Source organism: Oncorhynchus masou, unplaced genomic scaffold (genome assembly GCF_036934945.1).
Source record: "Oncorhynchus masou masou isolate Uvic2021 unplaced genomic scaffold, UVic_Omas_1.1 unplaced_scaffold_545, whole genome shotgun sequence".
NCBI classification, from domain to species: domain Eukaryota; kingdom Metazoa; phylum Chordata; class Actinopteri; order Salmoniformes; family Salmonidae; genus Oncorhynchus; species Oncorhynchus masou.
This window is the reverse complement of record NW_027011865.1, coordinates 343,502-363,913: the sequence shown is the minus strand read 5'-3', so window position 1 is coordinate 363,913 and position 20,412 is coordinate 343,502. Positions and strand designations below refer to the sequence as shown.

Genomic DNA, 20,412 nt, shown 5'->3' with positions numbered 1-20,412 from the left:
GTGATATCAGGGGAACAGAGGAGGTGATATCAGGGGAACGGAGGAGGAGAGGAGGTGTGATATCAGGGGAACAGAGGAGGTGTGATATCAGGGGAACAGAGGAGGTGTGATATCAGGGGAACAGAGGAGGAGAGGAGGTGTGATATCAGGGGAACAGAGGAGGTGTGATATCAGGGGAACAGAGGTGTGATATCAGGGGAACAGAGGAGGTGTGATATCAGGGGAACAGAGGAGGAGAGGAGGTGAGTATATCTAGTGTACCTCCCAGGTCCTCTCAGGTCTCTGATCTCTACATTCAGGAAGGGGAGGAAGGGGTTCCCACAGAAGGGACAGGTGGTGTTGAGGTTGGAGTCGTCAGCTGTCCATCCTGCCATGATCTCCTCGTCGTACACCAGACCGTCACACGTCTTACAGCGAGAACAGCTGGAGATCAACAGCTGGAAACACACACAGCAGAGCCAAGATGGACGTTAGGTCAATCAGGGTCGGCACAAATGGCAGAGCCCCCCCCCCTGGCCTGGTTGAATGAATGAGAAGAGTCCTTGGTCCCTTTGTCTCGCATGTCATTGATACTTGATTGATCGTCCTATCTGGCTTCGTTTCAATGTTCCTGTGAGTTGTTCTGGTTTAGTTTGAGAGGTCTGTAAGTGTGGTGCCTCACCTCCATGGCGTAGTTCTGGAAGACACTGGTATTGCTGGTGTAGCGAGACGAGCCCAGATCAGAGCAGTCTGGGGGAGGAAAGCCTGGAGGGGAGAGACAGGACACAACCGGGAGAAGGAATACACCATCATCCATGAACATCTGCTATCATTGGTGTCAGCAGTAAACAGTCTCTGATGGCTAGCCGTTAGCGAAGCGCTAACTCAGGGCAGGACATTTCCATGTCAGGAGTGCCAGTGCACTACTTGTTGCACAGTAGATGCTAATGAGACAGGAGAAGGGCAGAGGGTCTGAGTAGCATGATTGAAGAGCTCCAATCAGACTTTACCTCAATCCCCTCAACTGCACAAGGCATCGTCTGCTGGCCTAGTTTGGTAAGAGTCCTTTCTCCCTCCCCTACATCCTGTCTGATCCTAGCTCCACCCTGTCTCTCCTCCTCAGTGACAGGACAGTACCTGGTTGTCTGATCCTAGCTCCTCCCCCTGTCTCTCTCCTCCTTAATGACAGGACAGTACCTGGTTGTCTGATCCTAGCTCCTCCCCCTCTCTCCTCCCCAGTGACAGGACAGTACCTGGTTGTCTGATCCTAGCTCCACCCTCTCTCTCCTCCTCAGTGACAGGACAGTACCTGGTTGTCTGATCCTAGCTCCACCCTCTCTCTCCTCCTCAGTGACAGGACAGTACCTGGTTGTCTGATCTAGCTCCACCCACTCTCTCCTCCTCAGTGACAGGACAGTACCTGGTTGTCTGATCCTAGCTCCTCCCTCTCTCCTCCTCAGTGACAGGACAGTACCTGGTTGTCTGATCCTAGCTCCTCCCTTTCTCTCTCCTCCTCAGTGACAGGACAGTACCTGGTTGTCTGATCCTAGCTCCTCCCGCTCTCTCCTCCCCAGTGACAGGACAGTACCTGGTTGTCTGATCCTAGCTCCTCCCCTTTCTCTCTCCTCCCCAGTGACAGGACAGTACCTGGTTGTCTGATCCTAGCTCCTCCCCCTCTCTCCTCCCCAGTGACAGGACAGTACCTGGTTATCTGATCCTAGCTCCTCCCTTTCTCTCTCCTCCTCAGTGACAGGACAGTACCTGGTTGTCTGATCCTAGCTCCTCCCCCTCTCTCCTCCCCAGTGACAGGACAGTACCTGGTTATCTGATCCTAGCTCCTCCCTTTCTCTCTCCTCTTCAGTGACAGGACAGTACCTGGTTGTCTGATCCTAGCTCCTCCCCCTCTCTCTCCTCCTCAGTGACAGGACAGTACCTGGTTGTCTGATCCTAGCTCCTCCCTTTCTCTCTCCTCCTCAGTGACAGGACAGTACCTGGTTGTCTGATCCTAGCTCCTCCCCCTCTCTCTCCTCCTCAGTGACAGGACAGTACCTGGTTGTCTGATCCTAGCTCCTCCCCCTCTCTCTCTCCTCCTCAGTGACAGGACAGTACCTGGTTGTCTGATCCTAGCTCCTCCCTCTCTCTCTTCCTCAGTGACAGGACAGTACCTGGTTGTCTGATCCTAGCTCCTCCCCCTCTCTCCCTCCTCAGTGACAGGACAGTACCTGGTTGTCTGATCCTAGCTCCTCCCCTCTCTCTCTCCTCCTCAGTGACAGGACAGTACCTGGTTGTCTGATCCTAGCTCCTCCCCCTCTCTCTCCTCCTCAGTGACAGGACAGTACCTGGTTGTCTGATCCTAGCTCCTCCCCTCTCTCTCTCCTCCCCAGTGACAGGACAGTACCTGGTTGTCTGATCCTAGCTCCTCCCCCTCTCTCTCCTCCTCAGTGACAGGACAGTACCTGGTTGTCTGATCCTAGCTCCTCCCCTCTCTCTCTCCTCCTCCGTGACAGGACAGTACCTGGTTGTCTGATCCTAGCTCCTCCCCCTCTCTCCTCCTCAGTGACAGGACAGTACCTGGTTGTCTGATCCTAGCTCCTCCCCCTCTCTCTCCTCCTAATGACAGGACAGTACCTGGTTGTCTGATCCTAGCTCCTCCCACTCTCTCTCCTCCTCAGTGACAGGAAGTACCTGTCTGATCCTAGCTCCTCCCCCTCTCTCTCCCTCCTCAGTGACAGGACAGTACCTGGTTGTCTGATCCTAGCTCCTCCCTCTCTCTCCTCTTCAGTGACAGGACAGTACCTGGTTGTCTGATCCTAGCTCCTCTCCCTCTCTCTCATCCTCAGTGACAGGACAGTACCTGGTTGTCTGATCCTAGCTCCTCCCCCTCTCTCTCCTCCTCAGTGACAGGACAGTACCTGGTTGTCTGATCCTAGCTCCTCCCCCTCTCTCTCCTCCTCAGTGACAGGACAGTACCTGGTTGTCTGATCCTACCTCCTCTCCCTCTCTCCTCCTCAGTGACAGGACAGTACCTGGTTGTCTGATCCTAGCTCCTCCCCCTCTCTCTCTCCTCCTCAGTGACAGGACAGTACCTGGTTGTCTGATCCTAGCTCCTCCCTCTCTCTCTCTCTTCCTCAGTGACAGGACAGTACCTGGTTGTCTGATCCTAGCTCCTCCCTCTCCCTCTCTCTCCTCCTCAGTGACAAGACAGTACCTGGTTGTCTGATCCTAGCTCCTCCCTCTCTCTCTCTCTTCCTCAGTGACAGGACAGTACCTGGTTGTCTGACCCTAGCTCCTCCCTCTCCCTCTCTCTCCTCCCCAGTGACAGGACAGTACCTGGTTATCTGATCCTAGCTCCACCCTCTCTCTCCTCCTCAGGGACAGGACAGTACCTGGTTGTCTGATCCTAGCTCCTCCCTCTCTCTCCTCCTCAGTGACAGGACAGTACCTGGTTGTCTGATCCTAAGCTCCTCCTCTCCTCCTCAGTGACAGGACAGTACCTGGTTGTCTGATCCTAAGCTCCACCCTCTCTCCCTCCTCAGTGACAGGACAGTACCTGGTTGTCTGATCCTAGCTCCTCCCTCTCTCTCCTCTTCAGTGACAGGACAGTACCTGGTTGTCTGATCCTAGCTCCTCCCCCTCTCTCTCCTCCTCAGTGACAGGACAGCACCTGGTTGTCTGATCCTAGCTCCACCCTCTCCCTCTCTCTCCTCTTCAGTGACAGGACAGCACCTGGTTGTCCTGGTTGTCTGATCCTAGCTCCTCCCCCTCTCTCTCCTCCTCAGTGACAGGACAGTACCTGGTTGTCTGATCCTAGCTCCTCCCCCTCTCTCTCCTCCTCAGTGACAGGACAGTACCTGGTTGTCAGTCTAGCTCCACCCTCTCTCTCCTCCTCAGTGACAGGACAGTACCTGGTTGTCTGATCCCCTCTCCTCCCCTCTCTCTCCTCCTCAGTGACAGGACAGTACCTGGTTGTCTGATCCTAGCCCCTCCCTCTCTCTCCTCCTCAGTGACAGGGCAGAAATATGTTACCTGTCTGTCTGTGTGTGGAACTGTCCAGTCTGCTCCTCAGGGGACTGCGTCTGGATGGGCTTCTCCTTGGGCTCCTACGGGGCCCGGGGCCATTTCTCTGAGGGGAGGTGATGGAGCCGTCTGGGTCCCCAGGCCTCCTCATCCACATCCAACAGGGAGGAGCAGTCAGGGTCCATGCCCAGAGAGGACACACTCAGACGGTCACAGTTACCATCCTGGAGGGGGTGGACAATGGAGGTTCAGGAACAAAATAAATGTTGCTGTAATGTGTTTTGAGAATCTGAGAGGCACCTAGTTGCATTAGGTAGTGGGATGTGGACAAGACACTTTGATTCATGTCACACAGTATTACAAAATATCTTACACCATTCAGAAATGTGTTATTTTGACTGACGCACCAGCAGAACACCCTCCATTGACAAAGCGCTGAGCGTACCTTGGTGGGCGCGGTGTAGGAGGTGGCCAGGCGAGAGTACCACCGGCTAGCCTTCTCCGCCACACCTTTCCCTGCCGAGAACATGCTGCTCTTCAACACATCCAGGGTGGGGGTGAGGAGCTGGTCCAGGGCGAAGGAGGAGGAGGACAGAGACGGGGACAGCAAACCCAGGTCCCTGTCTCTCCCTCTCCCGGTAGGGGCTGGGCTGTGGGCTGGGGGTGGAGTGGGGACAGGGTGAGGACCAGAGCCTCTGTCTGGCAGGCTGGGAGGGCGAGGGGAGTTGTGGGTCCTGGAGCGAGGTAATGCTCCTGTCCTGAGAGGGGAGGTATGGGGGAGACTGGCCCGTCGAGGGTGGTGATAAGTGGGGAGGAGGGTGGAGGAACAGGGGGGCTGGAGGGGTCCTGGAGGTCCATACTGGGTGTCCGGCTGTTCAGCGGAGAACCCATATGGTTCATGTACATCTCTATCTCCCTAGCCAGGTGGTCCTGGCGCCGGCCCGTAGGGGTCACGACCCCATCCATCTCTACTTCCAGGTCGTCCTCTCTGTCTCCCTGGGACTTGGACTCGGCCGCCAGGAGGGACAGCGGGTCGAAGCCTGTCTCGATCCCCGTTCGTTTAACGGTGCCCCGCCAGGCTGAGGCCACACCCACCGCCATAGCTGGCGCTGCGTTCCTGTCCTCTTCCGTGATTGGCTGGTTTTAGCAACGCTCTCTGTGGTTGGTCCGTCCAGATCTAGGTCCTCCAGATCAAAGATGGCGTCTGTATTATTCTTGTCATTCTGGTCCTCGTCACTCCAGTCCCTCTCCTCTCCGTCTTCAGGGCTGTCTCTACGTCTGCAGCGCCTGATGGAGAAATGAAGAGATCAGATACTCTGCCTTTATCAATACAGGTTACTCTGCCTTTATTAATACAGGTTACTCTGCCTTTATCAATACAGGTTACTCTGCCTTTATTAATACAGGTTACTCTCCCTTTATTAATACAGGTTACTCTCCCTCTGCCTTTATCAATACAGGTTACTCTCCCTCTACCTTTATTAATACAGGTTACTCTCCCTCTACCTTAATTAATACAGGTTACTCTCCCTTTATTAATACAGGTTACTCTCCCTCTCCCTTTATCAATACAGGTTACTCTCCCTCTGCCTTTATCAATACAGGTTACTCTCCCTCTCCCTTTATCAATACAGGTTACTCTCCCTCTCCCTTTATTAATACAGGTTACTCTCCCTCTGCCTTTATTAATACAGGTTACTCTCCCTCTGCATTTATCAATACAGGTTACTCTCCCTTTATTAATACAGGTTACTCTCCCTCTGCCTTTATTAATACAGGTTACTCTCCCTCTGCATTTATCAATACAGGTTACTCTCCCTTTATTAATACAGGTTACTCTCACTCTGCCTTTATTAATACAGGTTACTCTCCCTTTATCAATACAGGTTACTCTCCCTCTGCCTTTATTAATACAGGTTACTCTCCCTTTATTAATACAGGTTACTCTCCCTTTATTAATACAGGTTACTCTCCCTCTACCTTTATTAATACAGGTTACTCTCCCTCTACCTTTATCAATACAGGTTACTCTCACTCTGCCTTTATTAATACAGGTTACTCTCACTCTATTAATACAGGTTACTCTCCCTCTGCCTTTATTAATACAGGTTACTCTCCCTTTATTAATACAGGTTACTCTCCCTCTGCCTTTATTAATACAGGTTACTCTCCCTTTATTAATACATGTTACTCTCCCTCTGCCTTTATTAATACAGGTTACTCTCCCTTTATTAATACAGGTTACTCTCCCTCTGCCTTTATTAATACAGGTTACTCTCCCTTTATTAATACAGGTTACTCTCCCTCTGCCTTTATTAATACAGGTTACTCTCCCTTTATTAATACATGTTACTCTCCCTCTGCCTTTATTAATACAGGTTACTCTCCCTCTGCCTTTATTAATACAGGTTACTCTCCTTTTATTAATACAGGTTACTCTCCCTTTATTAATACAGGTCACTCTCCCTCTCCCTTTATTAATACAGGTTACTCTCCCTCTGCCTTTATCAATACAGGTTACTCTCCCTTTATCAATACAGATTACTCTCCCTTTATTAATACAGGTTACTCTCCCTTTATTAATACAGGTTACTCTCCCTCTGCCTTTATTAATACAGGTTACTCTCCCTCTCCCTTTATCAATACAGGTTACTCTCCCTTTATTAATACAGGTTACTCCCCCTCTGCCTTTATTAATACAGGTTACTCTCCCCCTTTATTAATACAGGTTACTCTCCCTTTATCAATACAGGTTACTCTCCCTTTATCAATACAGACTACTCTCCCTTTATTAATACTGGTTACTCTCCCTCTGACTTTATTAATACAGGTTACTCTCCCTTTATTAATACAGGTTACTCTCCCTTTATCAATACAGGTTACTCTCCCTTTATCAATACAGGTTACTCTCCCTTTATTAATACAGGTTACTCTCCCTCTGACTTTATTAATACAGGTTACTCTCCCTTTATTAATACAGGTTACTCTCCCTTTATTAATACAGGTTACTCTCCCTTTATCAATACAGGTTACTCTCCCTTTATCAATACAGGTTACTCTCCCTTTATTAATACAGGTTACTCTCCCTCTGCCTTTATTAATACAGGTTACTCTCCCTCTGCCTTTATCAATACAGGTTACTCTCCCTTTATCAATACAGATTACTCTCCCTTTATTAATACAGGTTACTCTCCCTCTCCCTTTATTAATACAGGTTACTCTCCCTTTATTAATACAGGTTACTCTCCCTTTATCAATACAGGTTACTCTCCCTTTATCAATACAGATTACTCTCCCTTTATTAATACAGGTTACTCTCCTCTGCCTTCATTAATACAGGTTACTCTGCCTTTATTAATACAGGTTACTCTCCCTCTACCTTTATTAATACAGGTTACTCTCCCTCTGCCTGTATCAATACAGGTTACTCTCCCTCTGCCTTTATTAATACAGGTTACTCTCCCTTTATTAATACAGGTTACTCTCCCTCTCCCTTTATTAATACAGGTTACTCTCCCTTTATCAATACAGGTTACTCTGCCTCTACGTTTATTAATACAGGTTACTCTCCCTCTCCCTTTATTAATACAGGTTACTCTCCCTTTATTAATACAGGTTACTCTCCCTCTGCCTTTATTAATACAGGTTACTCTCCCTTTATTAATACAGGTTACTCTCCCTCTACCTTTATTAATACAGGTTACTCTCCCTCTACCTTTATTAATACAGGTTACTCTCCCTCTTCCTTTATTAATACAGACTACTCTCACTGAGATCGAATCTCTTTCACAAGATGTCAGCGGGTCAGTAACGTTCCACATCAATGATGTTCACCTGGTTCTACCCCCAGTTGCTCCAGCCCCCTCTGACCCTCCCAGGACTAACGACCGCGGCCTGTTGGTCTGGCTGAAGCTGGTCCCCTGGAGGATCTTGGTGTCTGCCCCCAGGTTCTCTGCTATCCTGGCTGGGTCAGTCTCTCCCTGGTGCAGTCCCAGACCCAACACTGGAGTGCCACTGCTACCAACCCTGTTGTCTCCACTCAGTCTGCACCCTCGCACACCCTGCCAGTCATGGCCTGGAGAGGAGGGGAGAGGAGGTGAAGAGGGGAGAGGATAGAAGAGGAGGGGAGAGGAGAGAGGATGAGAGAGGAGGGGCGAGGAGGTGAGAGGAGGAGAGAGGGGAGACAATGGGAGAGGAGGGGAGGAAGAGGAAGGGAGGTGAAAGGAGGGGAGGGAGGTGAGGAGAGAGGTGAGAAGAGGAGAAGAGAGGGGAGAGGAGGTGAGGGAGGTGAGAGGAGGGGAGGGGAGAAGAGGATGGGAGAGACAAAGGGGAGAGGAGGAGAGAGGAGAGGTGAGAGGAAAGGAGGGAGGAGAAGAGAAGGAGGAAGGAGGAGGGGAGGGACAAGGGGAGAGGGAGGAGAGAGAGGAAGGAGGTGAGAGGAGGGGAGGTGAGGAGGAGGTGAGAGGAAAGGAGGGAGGAGAAGAGGAAGGAGGAGGAGGGCAGAGACAAGGGGAGAGGAGGAGAGGGAAGGAGAGAGGAGGGGAGGTGAGGAGGAAAGGAGGGAGGAGAAAGAGAGGAGGAAGGAGGAGGGGAGAGACAAGGGAGAGGAGGTGAGAGGAGAGGAGGGGAGGTGAGAGGAAAGGATGGAGGAGAGGAGAGGAGGAAGGAGGAGGGGGAGAGATAAGGGGAGAGGAGGAGAGAGGAGAGAGGAGGGGGGAGGTGAGAGGAAAGGAGGGAGGAGAAGAGAGGAGGAAGGGAGAGACAAGGGAGAGGAGGAGAGGGAGGTGAGAGGAAAGGAGGGAGGAGAAGAGAGGAGGAAGGAAGGAGGGGGGAGAGACAAGGGGAGAGGAGGTGAGAGGAAAGGAGGGAGGAGAAGAGAGGAGGAAGGAGGAGGAGAGACAAGGGGAGAGGAGGTGAGAGGAGAGGAGGGGAGGTGAGAGGAAAGGAGGGAGGAGAAGAGAGGAGGAGGGGAGAGACAAGGGGAGAGGAGAGAGGAGGGGAGGTGAGAGGAAAGGAGGGAGGAGAAGAGAGGAGGAAGGAGGAGGGGAGAGACAAGGGAAAGGAGGTGAGAGGAAAGGAGGGAGGAGAAGAGAGGAGGAAGGAGGAGGGGAGAGACAAGGGGAGCGGAGGTGAGAGGAGAGGAGGTGAGAGGAAAGGAGGGAGGAGAGGAGGAAGGAGGAGGGGAGAGGAGGAGACTTTATTATCTCTCTATCTGTCATGGTCCTTTGGGCAGGAAAGACACTATTCTCCTGAAACATGACATGTTCTCCACAACATACAGTCAACTGAGTAAAGAGACATGTTCTCCACAACATACAGTCAACTGAGTAGAGAGACATGTTCTCCACAACATACAGTCAACTGAGTAGAGAGACATGTTCTCCACAACATACAGTCAACTGAGTAGAGAGACATGTTCTCCACAACATACAGTCAACTGAGTAGAGAGACATGTTCTCCACAACATACAGTCAACTGAGTAAAGAGACATGTTCTCCACAACATACAGTCAACTGAGTAAAGAGACATGTTCTCCACAACATACAGTCAACTGAGTAAAGAGACATGTTCTCCACAACATACAGTCAACTGAGTAAAGAGACATGTTCTCCACAACATACAGTCAACTGAGTAAAGAGACATGTTCTCCACAACATACAGTCAACTGAGTAAAGAGACATGTTCTCCACAACATGAGTAAAGAGACATGTCAACTGAGTAAAGAGACATGTTCTCCACAACATACAGTCAACTGAGTAAAGAGACATGTTCTCCACAACATACAGTCAACTGAGTAGAGAGACATGTTCTCCACAACATACAGTCAACTGAGTAGAGAGACATGTTCTCCACTACCACAACTGAGTAGAGAGACATGTTCTCCACAACATACAGTCAACTGAGTAGAGAGACATGTTCTCCACAACATACAGTCAACTGAGTAGAGACATGTTCTCCACAACATACAGTCAACTGAGTAGAGAGACATGTTCTCCACAACATACAGTCAACTGAGTAGAGAGACATGTTCTCCACAACATACAGTCAACTGAGTAAAGAGACATGTTCTCCACAACATACAGTCAACTGAGTAGAGAGACATGTTCTCCACAACATACAGTCAACTGAGTAAAGAGACATGTTCTCCACAACATACAGTCAACTGAGTAGAGAGACATGTTCTCCACAACATACAGTCAACTGAGTAAAGAGACATGTTCTCCACAACATACAGTCAACTGAGTAGAGACATGTTCTCCACAACATACAGTCAACTGAGTAGAGACATGTTCTCCACAACATACAGTCAACTGAGTAAAGAGACATGTTCTCCACAACATACAGTCAACTGAGTAAAGAGACATGTTCTCCACAACATACAGTCAACTGAGTAAAGAGACATGTTCTCCACAACATACAGTCAACTGAGTAGAGAGACATGTTCTCCACAACATACAGTCAACTGAGTAGAGAGACATGTTCTCCACAACATACAGTCAACTGAGTAAAGAGACATGTTCTCCACAACATACAGTCAACTGAGTAAAGAGACATGTTCTCCACAACATACAGTCAACTGAGTAAAGAGACATGTTCTCCACAACATACAGTCAACTGAGTAAAGAGACATGTTCTCCACAACATACAGTCAACTGAGTAGAGAGACATGTTCTCCACAACATACAGTCAACTGAGTAGAGAGACAAGTTCTACACAACATACAGTCAACTGAGTAGAGAGACATGTTCTCCACAACATACAGTCAACTGAGTAAAGAGACATGTTCTACACAACATACAGTCAACTGAGTAGAGAGACATGTTCTCCACAACATACAGTCAACTGAGTAAAGCCTATCTACTATGCAGTACAGATGGAGACATCACAACTAGACAATCAATACAAGTCTAAATCGCTAGGTGAGTTCTGATGGATAGTTACAACAGGCTCACCGCCATCACCTACCATCCAGTACAGATATAGAGCCATATAAACAAGGCAGAATGTCAAGACAGACAGAACCAGACAGGAAATAGTTATGGGTGATAGACACAGCTGACTCACATCCTCCAGCCCTGCACTACAGAGACATCCAATACATCATGGAAGACAGACAGACAGTAAACAGACAATAGATGGATCAGTTAGGAATTATAGTTATGGCTCACCTCCTCCTCTTCCTCCTCCACCACTACTCCCACTGCCACCTCCCTCCTCAAGGGCACTGAGATGTCTCCTCCTCAGACTGTTGGTCTCAACCACACCTACCTCATTCAGAGAGGAGCTCAACAGGAGACCTGCTACATGGTCTGGAGAGAGGAGTGAGGGAGGGAGAAGAGACAGGGAGAGAAGAGAGAGGAGAGGAGAGGGAGGAAGGGAGGGAGAAGAGACAGGGAGGGGGAGAGAAGAGAGAGGAGGGGGAGAGAAGAGAGAGGAGGGGGAGAGGGAGGTATGGAGTGAGGGAGGGGGAGGAGACAGGGAGGGAGAAGAGACAGGGAGGGGGTGAGCAGAGAGGAGAGGGAGGAAGGGAGGTAGGGAGAGAGGGAGGGAGGGAGAAAAGAGAGAGGAGAGGGAAGAAGGGTGGAGGGAGAGTTACGAGAGAGGGAGGGGAGGAATAGATAAACAGAATGACAGAGAGGGAAAGAAAGAGAGGGGGAGAGGGAGGGAGGGGCGAGGGAGGGAGGGGGAGAGGAGGGAGAGGAGGGGGAGAGGGAGGGAGAGGAGGGGGAGAGGAGGAAGAGGAGGGGGAGAGGAGGGGGAGATGGAGGGAGGGAGAGGGAGGCAGGGAGGTAGGGAGAGAGGGAGGCAGGGAGGTAGGGAGAGAGGGAGAGGGAGGCAGGGAGGTAGGGAGAGATAGAGACAGTTAGTTCCAGGTATGTACCTGTGCTGGTTGACCCCTTGGGCTCACAGGCTACATCGTCATAGAGACAGTTAGTTCCAGGTATGTACCTGTGCTGGTTGACCCCTTGGGCTCACAGGCTGCATCGTCATAGAGACAGTTAGTTCCAGGTATGTACCTGTGCTGGTTGACCCCTTGGGCTCACAGGCTACATCGTCATAGAGACAGTTAGTTCCAGGTATGTACCTGTGCTGGTTGACCCCTTGGGCTCACAGGCTGCATCGTCATAGAGACAGTTAGTTCCAGGTATGTACCTGTGCTGGTTGACCCCTTGGGCTCACAGGCTGCATCGTCATAGAGACAGTTAGTTCCAGGTATGTACCTGTGCTGGTTGACCCCTTGGGCTCACAGGCTGCATCGTCATAGAGACAGTTAGTTCCAGGTATGTACCTGTGCTGGTTGACCCCTTGGGCTCACAGGCTACATCGTCATAGAGACAGTTAGTTCCAGGTATGTACCTGTGCTGGTTGACCCCTTGGGCTCACAGGCTGCATCGTCATAGAGACAGTTAGTTCCAGGTATGTACCTGTGCTGGTTGACCCCTTGGGCTCACAGGCTGCATCGTCATAGGGACAGTTGCCGCGGACGATGCCGGAATTATGCCGCTTGAATGGACCGTTGACCTCTGGGAAGTCCTGTTGAGGGAGACAGTCTCCACTGCTCTTAGCACTCTCTGTCTCCGACACTGGACACACACACACACACACACACACACACACACACACACACACACACACACACACACACACACACACACACACACACACACACACACACACCATCAAATACAACTGAGAAAATAACAAAGAATGTACATGCATCAAGCCCTTAATGTTGAGATAACAGATCAGATGTACTATATAGACCTGATTTCAGCACTGTAGGACAGACAGACAGACAGACAGACCATTACACCAGGGACAGACAGACAGACAGACAGACAGACCATTACACCAGGGACAGACAGACAGACAGACAGACAGACAGACCATTACACCAGGGACAGACAGACAAACAGACAGACAGACAGTATAAACCTCCAGGGAGACTCTGAATATGATGTTGACAGCACCGTGGGACACAGACAGACAGACAGACAGACAGACAGACAGACAGACCATTACACCAGGGACAGACAGACAGACCATTACACCAGGGACAGACAGGGTCCTGTGTGGCTCAGTCGGTAGAGCATGGCGCTTGGAACGCCAAGCGTCGTGGGTTCAATTCCCGCTGGGACCACCCATATGCAAAAGTAGTGGCCCCAGCCGACTTGTAAGTCGCTTTGGACAAAAGCGTCTGCTAAATGGGATATATCAGACAGACAGACCATTACACCAGGGACAGACAGACAGACCATTACACCAGGGACAGACAGACAGACAGACAGACCATTACACCAGGGACAGACAGACAGACAGACAGACCATTACACCAGGGACAGACAGACAGACAGCCAGACCATTACACCAGGGACAGACAGACAGACAGTATAAACCCCCACCAGGGGGCAGCAGAGTGCAGCCTGCTCTATCTGTAACATCCTCTCAGCAGGGGACCTCTGACAGAATATCTACAACTCCATAGCAACACTCACAGGAGCTGCAGTCACTCTCCTTCTTGTTGTCCTTGTCCTGGGTGCTGTCCCTGTCCAGTGGGCTGGGCTCTCCTCTACGTACCTCTTCTTTAGAGAGGGAGTTATAGCCCAGGTCTGACTGCTCACCTGGAGGACGGAGGGAAGGAGAGAGTTTTGTGCACTTCTAACCAGAACTGGCTACTGCAAGAGACACCTCATTCCTCATTTAAAACTCTAATTTGAGAAACGTGTTTGAGAAACGTGCTCTAACCACTAGGCTACCCTGCCTGCCCATACCATAACCCCACCGCCACCATGTGGGAACTCTGTTCCCAACGTTGACATCAGCAAACCGCTCGCCCACACGACGCCATACACGTGGTCTGCGGTTGTGAGGCCGGTTGGACGTACTGACAAACTGTCTAAAATGACGTTGGAGGCGGCTTATGGTAGAGAAATGAACATTCAATTCTCTGGCAACAGCTCTGGTGGACATTCTTGCAGTCTGCATGTCAATTGCATTCTCCCTCAACTTGAGACATCTGTGGCATTGGTTTGTGTGACAAAACTGCACATTTTAGAGTGGCCTTTTATTGTCCCCCCCAGCACAAGGTGCACCTGTGTAATGATTATGCTGTTTAGTCAGAGCAATAAGCTTTTGGTGCCCATGGAACATTTCTGGGATCTTTTATTTCAGCTCATGAAATTGTGTACAGTGTACATCTCTATGTATCTCTCTCTCTCTCTCTCTCTCTCTCTCTCTGTCTGTCTCTCTCTATGATAAGATGACAACCTAACTCCCTTAACAACAAGACACTACACTCAACCCTCAAGACTGCCCCACTGAACTACAACACAGAACCTCTGCTTTCAAAGACTTCTGGAGTGTAGTCATCTGTATTATCTAAACCAGGGGTGTCAAACATACAGACTGGCCAGCGAACCCATTCAACGGCCAGCGATGGATATGGACCTATTTTCTTGTAAATGTTGAGGACGAGGACATTTGTTTTTTAACCAATTTTAATTGCAACCCTCCGGACATCGGCGAAGACCAAAATGAGTTTGACACCCCTGATCTAAAACCATTCATTATATTCCAAATGAAAGTCCTTCATCCTTGGAAGTTCTTCTGTAATTGCTACATTGCTACATTGTTAACGGTGGCTTTCAAAGTGAAGGAGAGGAAAACCTCGAAAAGAGACAAATGAGTAAAAAGGAGGAGTTCAGGCGAAGAGAGACGACACAGTAGAGGAGGTGGAGAGTGGACCGAGAGAGAGGAGAGACAGAACTAGAGACGACACAGTAGAGGAGGTGAAGAGTGGACAGAGAGAGAGAGAAGGAGAGACAGAACTAGAGACGACACAGTAGAGGAGGTGGAGAGTGGACCGAGAGAGAAGGAGAGACAGAACTAGAGACGACACAGTAGAGGAGGTGAAGAGTGGACCGAGAGAGAGAGAAGGAGAGACAGAACTAGAGACGACACAGTAGAGGAGGTGAAGAGTGGACCGAGAGAGAGAGAAGGAGAGACAGAACTAGAGACGACACAGTAGAGGAGGTGAAGAGTGGACAGAGAGAGAGAGAAGGAGAGACAGAACTAGAGACGACACAGTAGAGGAGGTGAAGAGTGGACAGAGAGAGAGAGGAGAGACAGAACTAGAGACGACACAGTAGAGGAGGTGAAGAGTGGACAGAGAGAGAGAGAAGGAGAGACAGAACTAGAGACGACACAGTAGAGGAGGTGAAGAGTGGACAGAGAGAGAGAGAGAGACAGAACTAGAGACGACACAGTAGAGGAGGTGAAGAGTGGACCGAGAGAGAGAGAAGGAGAGACAGAACTAGAGACGACACAGTAGAGGGGGTGAAGAGTGGACAGAGAGAGAGAGAGAAGGAGAGACAGAACTAGAGACGACACAGTAGAGGAGGTGAAGAGTGGACCGAGAGAGAGAGAAGGAGAGACAGAACTAGAGACGACACAGTAGAGGAGGTGAAGAGTGGACCGAGAGAGAGAGAAGGAGAGACAGAACTAGAGACGACACAGTAGAGGAGGTGAAGAGTGGACAGAGAGAGAGAGAAGGAGAGACAGAACTAGAGACGACACAGTAGAGGAGGTGAAGAGTGGACAGAGAGAAAAGGAGAGACAGAACTAGAGACGACACAGTAGAGGTGAAGAGTGGACAGAGAGAGAAAAAGGAGACATAACTAGATATAGAGACAGAACTAGATATAGAGACAGAACTAGAGACAGAACTAGATATAGAGACAGAACTAGACATAGAGACAGAACTAGAGACAGAACTAGAGACAGAACTAGACATAGAGACAGAACTAGAGACAGACAGAACTAGACATAGAGACAGAACTAGAGACAGACATAACTAGACATAGAGACAGAACAAGACATAGAGACAGAACTAGATATAGAGACAGAACTATAGACAGAAATAGACATAGAGACAGAACAAGAGACAGAACTAGACATAGAGACAGAACTAGATATAGAGACAGAACTAGATATAGAGACAGAACTAGAGACAGACAGAAGTAGACATAGAGACAGAACTAGACATAGAGACAGAACTAGACATAGAGACAGAACTAGACATAGAGACAGAACTAGACAGAGACAGAACTAGAGACAGAACTAGACATAGAGACAGAACTAGACATAGAGACAGAACTAGACAGAGAGACAGAACTAGACAGAGACAGAACTAGACAAGAGACAGAACTAGACATAGAGACAGAACTAGACATAGAGACAGAACTAGACATAGAGCGAGCCAAAGAGAAAGATAGCCAGAGAGAGAGGGCCAGAGAGAGAGAGGTAGAGAGAGAAACAGAGATTGAGGTCGAGAGACACTGAGCAAGGGGCAGCGTATCAGGGAGAGGTATAGTGAAAGAGAGAGAGTTCATAGATTTACCTGAGTGGCGGGGGGAGTGGAGGTCAGAACCCCCCCAGTGTGAGTGACCCGACCGGGTGTCCGACCCCACACCGCCCCAGTCCCCGCAGCTGACTGCATGCACGGGCACACACAGCACAGGCACAGGCAGGGAGGGACGGACGGAATGGGTAGTTAGGTAAGGAGACAGCAGAGCAACCATAGTGAAGGAGGAAAAACACGGAGACAACAAGCCATGAAAGAAGAGAGGAAGAAAGGAAGGATGTAAGGAAGGATGTAAGGATCAGGCAGAGAAAGGAAGAGGGTGAGAGCAGGGAGGAGGAAGAGGGAGGCCGTGTGGAACCAATGAGAGAGGAGGGAGGCGGTGGAGGGAGGCCGTGTGGAACCAATGAGAGAGGAGGGAGGCAGTGGAGGGAGGTCGTGTGGAACCAATGAGAGAGGAGGGAGGAGGTGGAGGGAGGCCGTGTGGAACCAATGAGAGAGGAGGGAGGCGGTGGAGGGAGGTCGTGTGGAACCAATGAGAGAGGAGGAGGCGGTGGAGGGAGGTTGTGTGGAACCAATGAGAGAGGAGGGAGGCGGTGGAGGGAGGTCGTGTGGAACCAATGAGAGAGGAGGGAGGAGGTGGAGGGAGGCCGTGTGGAACCAATGAGAGAGGAGGGAGGCGGTGGAGGGAGGTCGTGTAGAACCAATGAGAGAGGAGGGAGGAGGTGGAGGGAGGCCGTGTGGAACCAATGAGAGAGGAGGGAGGAGGTGGAGGGAGGCCGTGTGGAACCAATGAGAGAGGAGGGAGGCGGTGGAGGGAGGTCGTGTGGAACCAATGAGAGAGGAGGGAGGCGGTGGAGGGAGGCCGTGTGGAACCAATGAGAGAGGAGGGAGGCAGTGGAGGGAGGCCGTGTGGAACCAATGAGAGAGGAGGGGGAGGAGGTGGAGGGAGGTCGTGTGGAACCAATGAGAGAGGAGGGAGGATGTGGAGGGAGGCCGTGTGGAACCAATGAGAGAGGAGGGAGGCGGTGGAGGGAGGTCGTGTGGAACCAATGAGAGAGGAGGGAGGCGGTGGAGGGAGGTCGTGTAGAACCAATGAGAGAGGAGGGAGGAGGTGGAGGGAGGCCGTGTGGAACCAATGAGAGAGGAGGGAGGAGGTGGAGGAGGCCGTGTGGAACCAATGAGAGAGGAGGGAGGCGGTGGAGGGAGGTCGTGTGGAACCAATGAGAGAGGAGGGAGGCGGTGGAGGGAGGCCGTGTGGAACCAATGAGAGAGGAGGGAGGAGGTGGAGGGAGGCCGTGTGGAACCAATGAGAGAGGAGGGAGGAGGTGGAGGGAGGTCGTGTGGAACCATTGAGAGAGGAGGGAGGCGGTGGAGGGAGGTCGTGTGGAACCAATGAGAGAGGAGGGAGGAGGTGGAGGGAGGCCGTGTGGAACCAATGAGAGAGGAGGGAGGAGGTGGAGGGAGGCCGTGTGGAACCAATGAGAGAGGAGGGAGGAGGTGGAGGGAGGTCGTGTGGAACCAATGAGAGAGGAGGGAGGCGGTGGAGGGAGGCCGTGTGGAACCAATGAGAGAGGAGGGAGGAGGTGGAGGGAGGCCGTGTGGAACCAATGAGAGAGGAGGGAGGAGGTGGAGGGAGGCCGTGTGGAACCAATGAGAGAGGAGGGAGGAGGTGGAGGGAGGCCGTGTGGAACCAATGAGAGAGGAGGGAGGCAGTGGAGGGAGGCCGTGTGGAACCAATGAGAGAGGAGGGAGGCCGTGTGGAACCAATGAGAGAGGAGGGAGGAGGTGGAGGGAGGCCGCGTGGAACCAATGAGAGAGGAGAAAAAAAGGATGTGTCAGACTGAGAAAAGGCATAGTAAGATGGCGTAGTCGGCAGCCATTTTGGGGTGTACCTGTGCTACGCCTATCGTCAGTGGGGTCTACTTTGATGGAGTCAGGGGCGCAGGAGCCCTGCTCGGCCGTGTTCGTGTCGGCAGAGCTATCCAGGCTGCCGTGACTCACAGCGTCCAGGTCGCTGCCATCTGCTCCAGAGACAACAAGGCATTAAGAGAAACTTGGACACCTTTTTGGCTCCTCAAAAACAAGGTGTTGAAACCTGTTGTGACTCGGGGGCAGTATTTTCATTTTTGGAAAAAAAACGTTCCCGTAGTAAACGGGAAATTTTGTCAGGTCAAGATGCTAGAATATGCATATAATTGACAGCTTAGGGTAGAAAACACTCCAAAACTGTAATGATATTGTCTGTGAGTATAACAGAACTGATGTTGCAGGCGAAAGCCTGAGAAAAATCCAATCCGTAAGTGCCCTATGTTTTGAAAGCGTTCCAATGAGTCCCTATTGAGTTGTGAATGGGCTATCAACCAGATTACGCTTTTTACGTATTCCCCAAGGTTTGCATTGTGACGTAGTTCTACGCATTTATGTAGGCGGCTACATTGCGCAAGTGGTCACCTGATGCCCCCAGAGAGATTCTCGCGTAAAATACAGAGGTAGCCATTACTCCAATCGGTCCTACTAAAAAACTAATTGTCCCGATGGATATATTATCGAATAGATATTTGAAAAACACCTTGAGGATGGATTATAAACAATGTTTGCCATGTTTCTGTCGATATTTTGGAGCTAATTTGGAATATTTTTTCGCCGTTTTTGTGACTGCAATTTCCGGGCGATTTCTCAGCCAAAAGTGAAGAACAAACGGAGCTATTTCGCCGACAAAAATAATCTTTTGGAAAAAAAACATTTGCTATCTGAAACTGGGAGTCTCGTGAGTGAAAACATCCGAAGTTCATCAAAGGTAAACGATTTAATTCGATTGCTTTTCTTATTTCCTGTGACCAAGTTACCTGCTGCTAGCTGGACAAAATGCTATGCTAGGCTATCGATAAAATTACACAAATTCTTGTCTAGCGTTGGCTGTAAAGCATATTTTGAAAATCTGAGACGACAGGGTGATTAACAAAAGGCTAAACTGTGTCTCAAAATATTTCATTTGTGATTTTCATGAATAGTAATATTTTCTAGGGATATTTATGTCCGTGGCGTTATGCTAATGAGTGCCAGGCGATGATTACGTTCCCGCATGCGGGATGGGTAGTTAGTATTATTAAGGGCTGAATGATTTTTTCTGTGATGGTTCTTCAGCGAGGAATATGGAGCCTAAGTCAATTTGTCTGTGAGGGATTGGAACTTTCTGTGAAAACCAAAAGGATGTGAGGGGTGCGTGTGAACTCCTCTACAGGTGTCGGTGCACGGCAGCAAGGAGTGATCCACGGCCTGGATGTCAACACAAAATGGGGCCGTCTGGCTTTAGACCAACTTAAATATTATGAACTGTACAGTGTGTGTGTGTGTGTCAAGACATCTTTAACCCAGATCCAAGTGGGCCAACAGTGAATTTGAAGCAACAGTGTTTTATAGGTCACTAGGACTACAGTGTTTTATAAATCACTAGGACTACAGTGTTGTATAGGTCACTAGGACGACAGTGTTTAATAGGTCACTAGAGGACTACAGTGTTTTATAGGTCACTAGAGGACTACAGTGTTTTATAGATCATTAGGACTACAGTGTTTTATAGGTCACTAGGACTACAGTGTTGTATAGGTCACTAGGACGACAGTGTTTAATAGGTCACTAGAGGACTACAGTGTTTTATAGGTCACTAGAGGACTACAGTGTTTTATAGGTCACTAGAGGACTACAGTGTTTTATAGGTCACTAGAGGACTACAGTGTTTTATAGGTCACTAGAGGACTATAGTGTTTTATAGGTCACTAGAGGACTATAGTGTTTTATAGGTCACTAGGACTACAGTGTTTTAGAGGTCACTAGAGGACTACAGTGTTTTATAGGTCACTAGGACTACAATGTTTTATAGGTCACTAGGACTACAGTGTTTTATAGATCACTAGGACTACAGTGTTTTATAGGTCACTAGGACTACAGTGTTTTATAGGTCACTAGGACTACAGTGTTTTATAGGTCACTAGAGGACTACAGTGTTTTATAGGTCACTAGAGGACAACAGTGTTTTATAGATCACTAGGACT

General features: G+C 49.8%; 1 non-coding gene and 1 pseudogene across 1 annotated transcript; one reads left to right on the top strand and one right to left on the bottom strand.

Annotated features, from left to right (window-relative positions):
• The window catches only part of LOC135536018 (C-myc promoter-binding protein-like), a 167,222-nt pseudogene that overhangs the window by 13,130 nt on the left and 133,680 nt on the right, over positions 1-20,412 (bottom strand).
• On the top strand, positions 13,063-13,138 carry trnap-ugg (transfer RNA proline (anticodon UGG)). The gene has a single exon. It is a non-coding gene; the product is annotated as a tRNA-Pro (tRNA).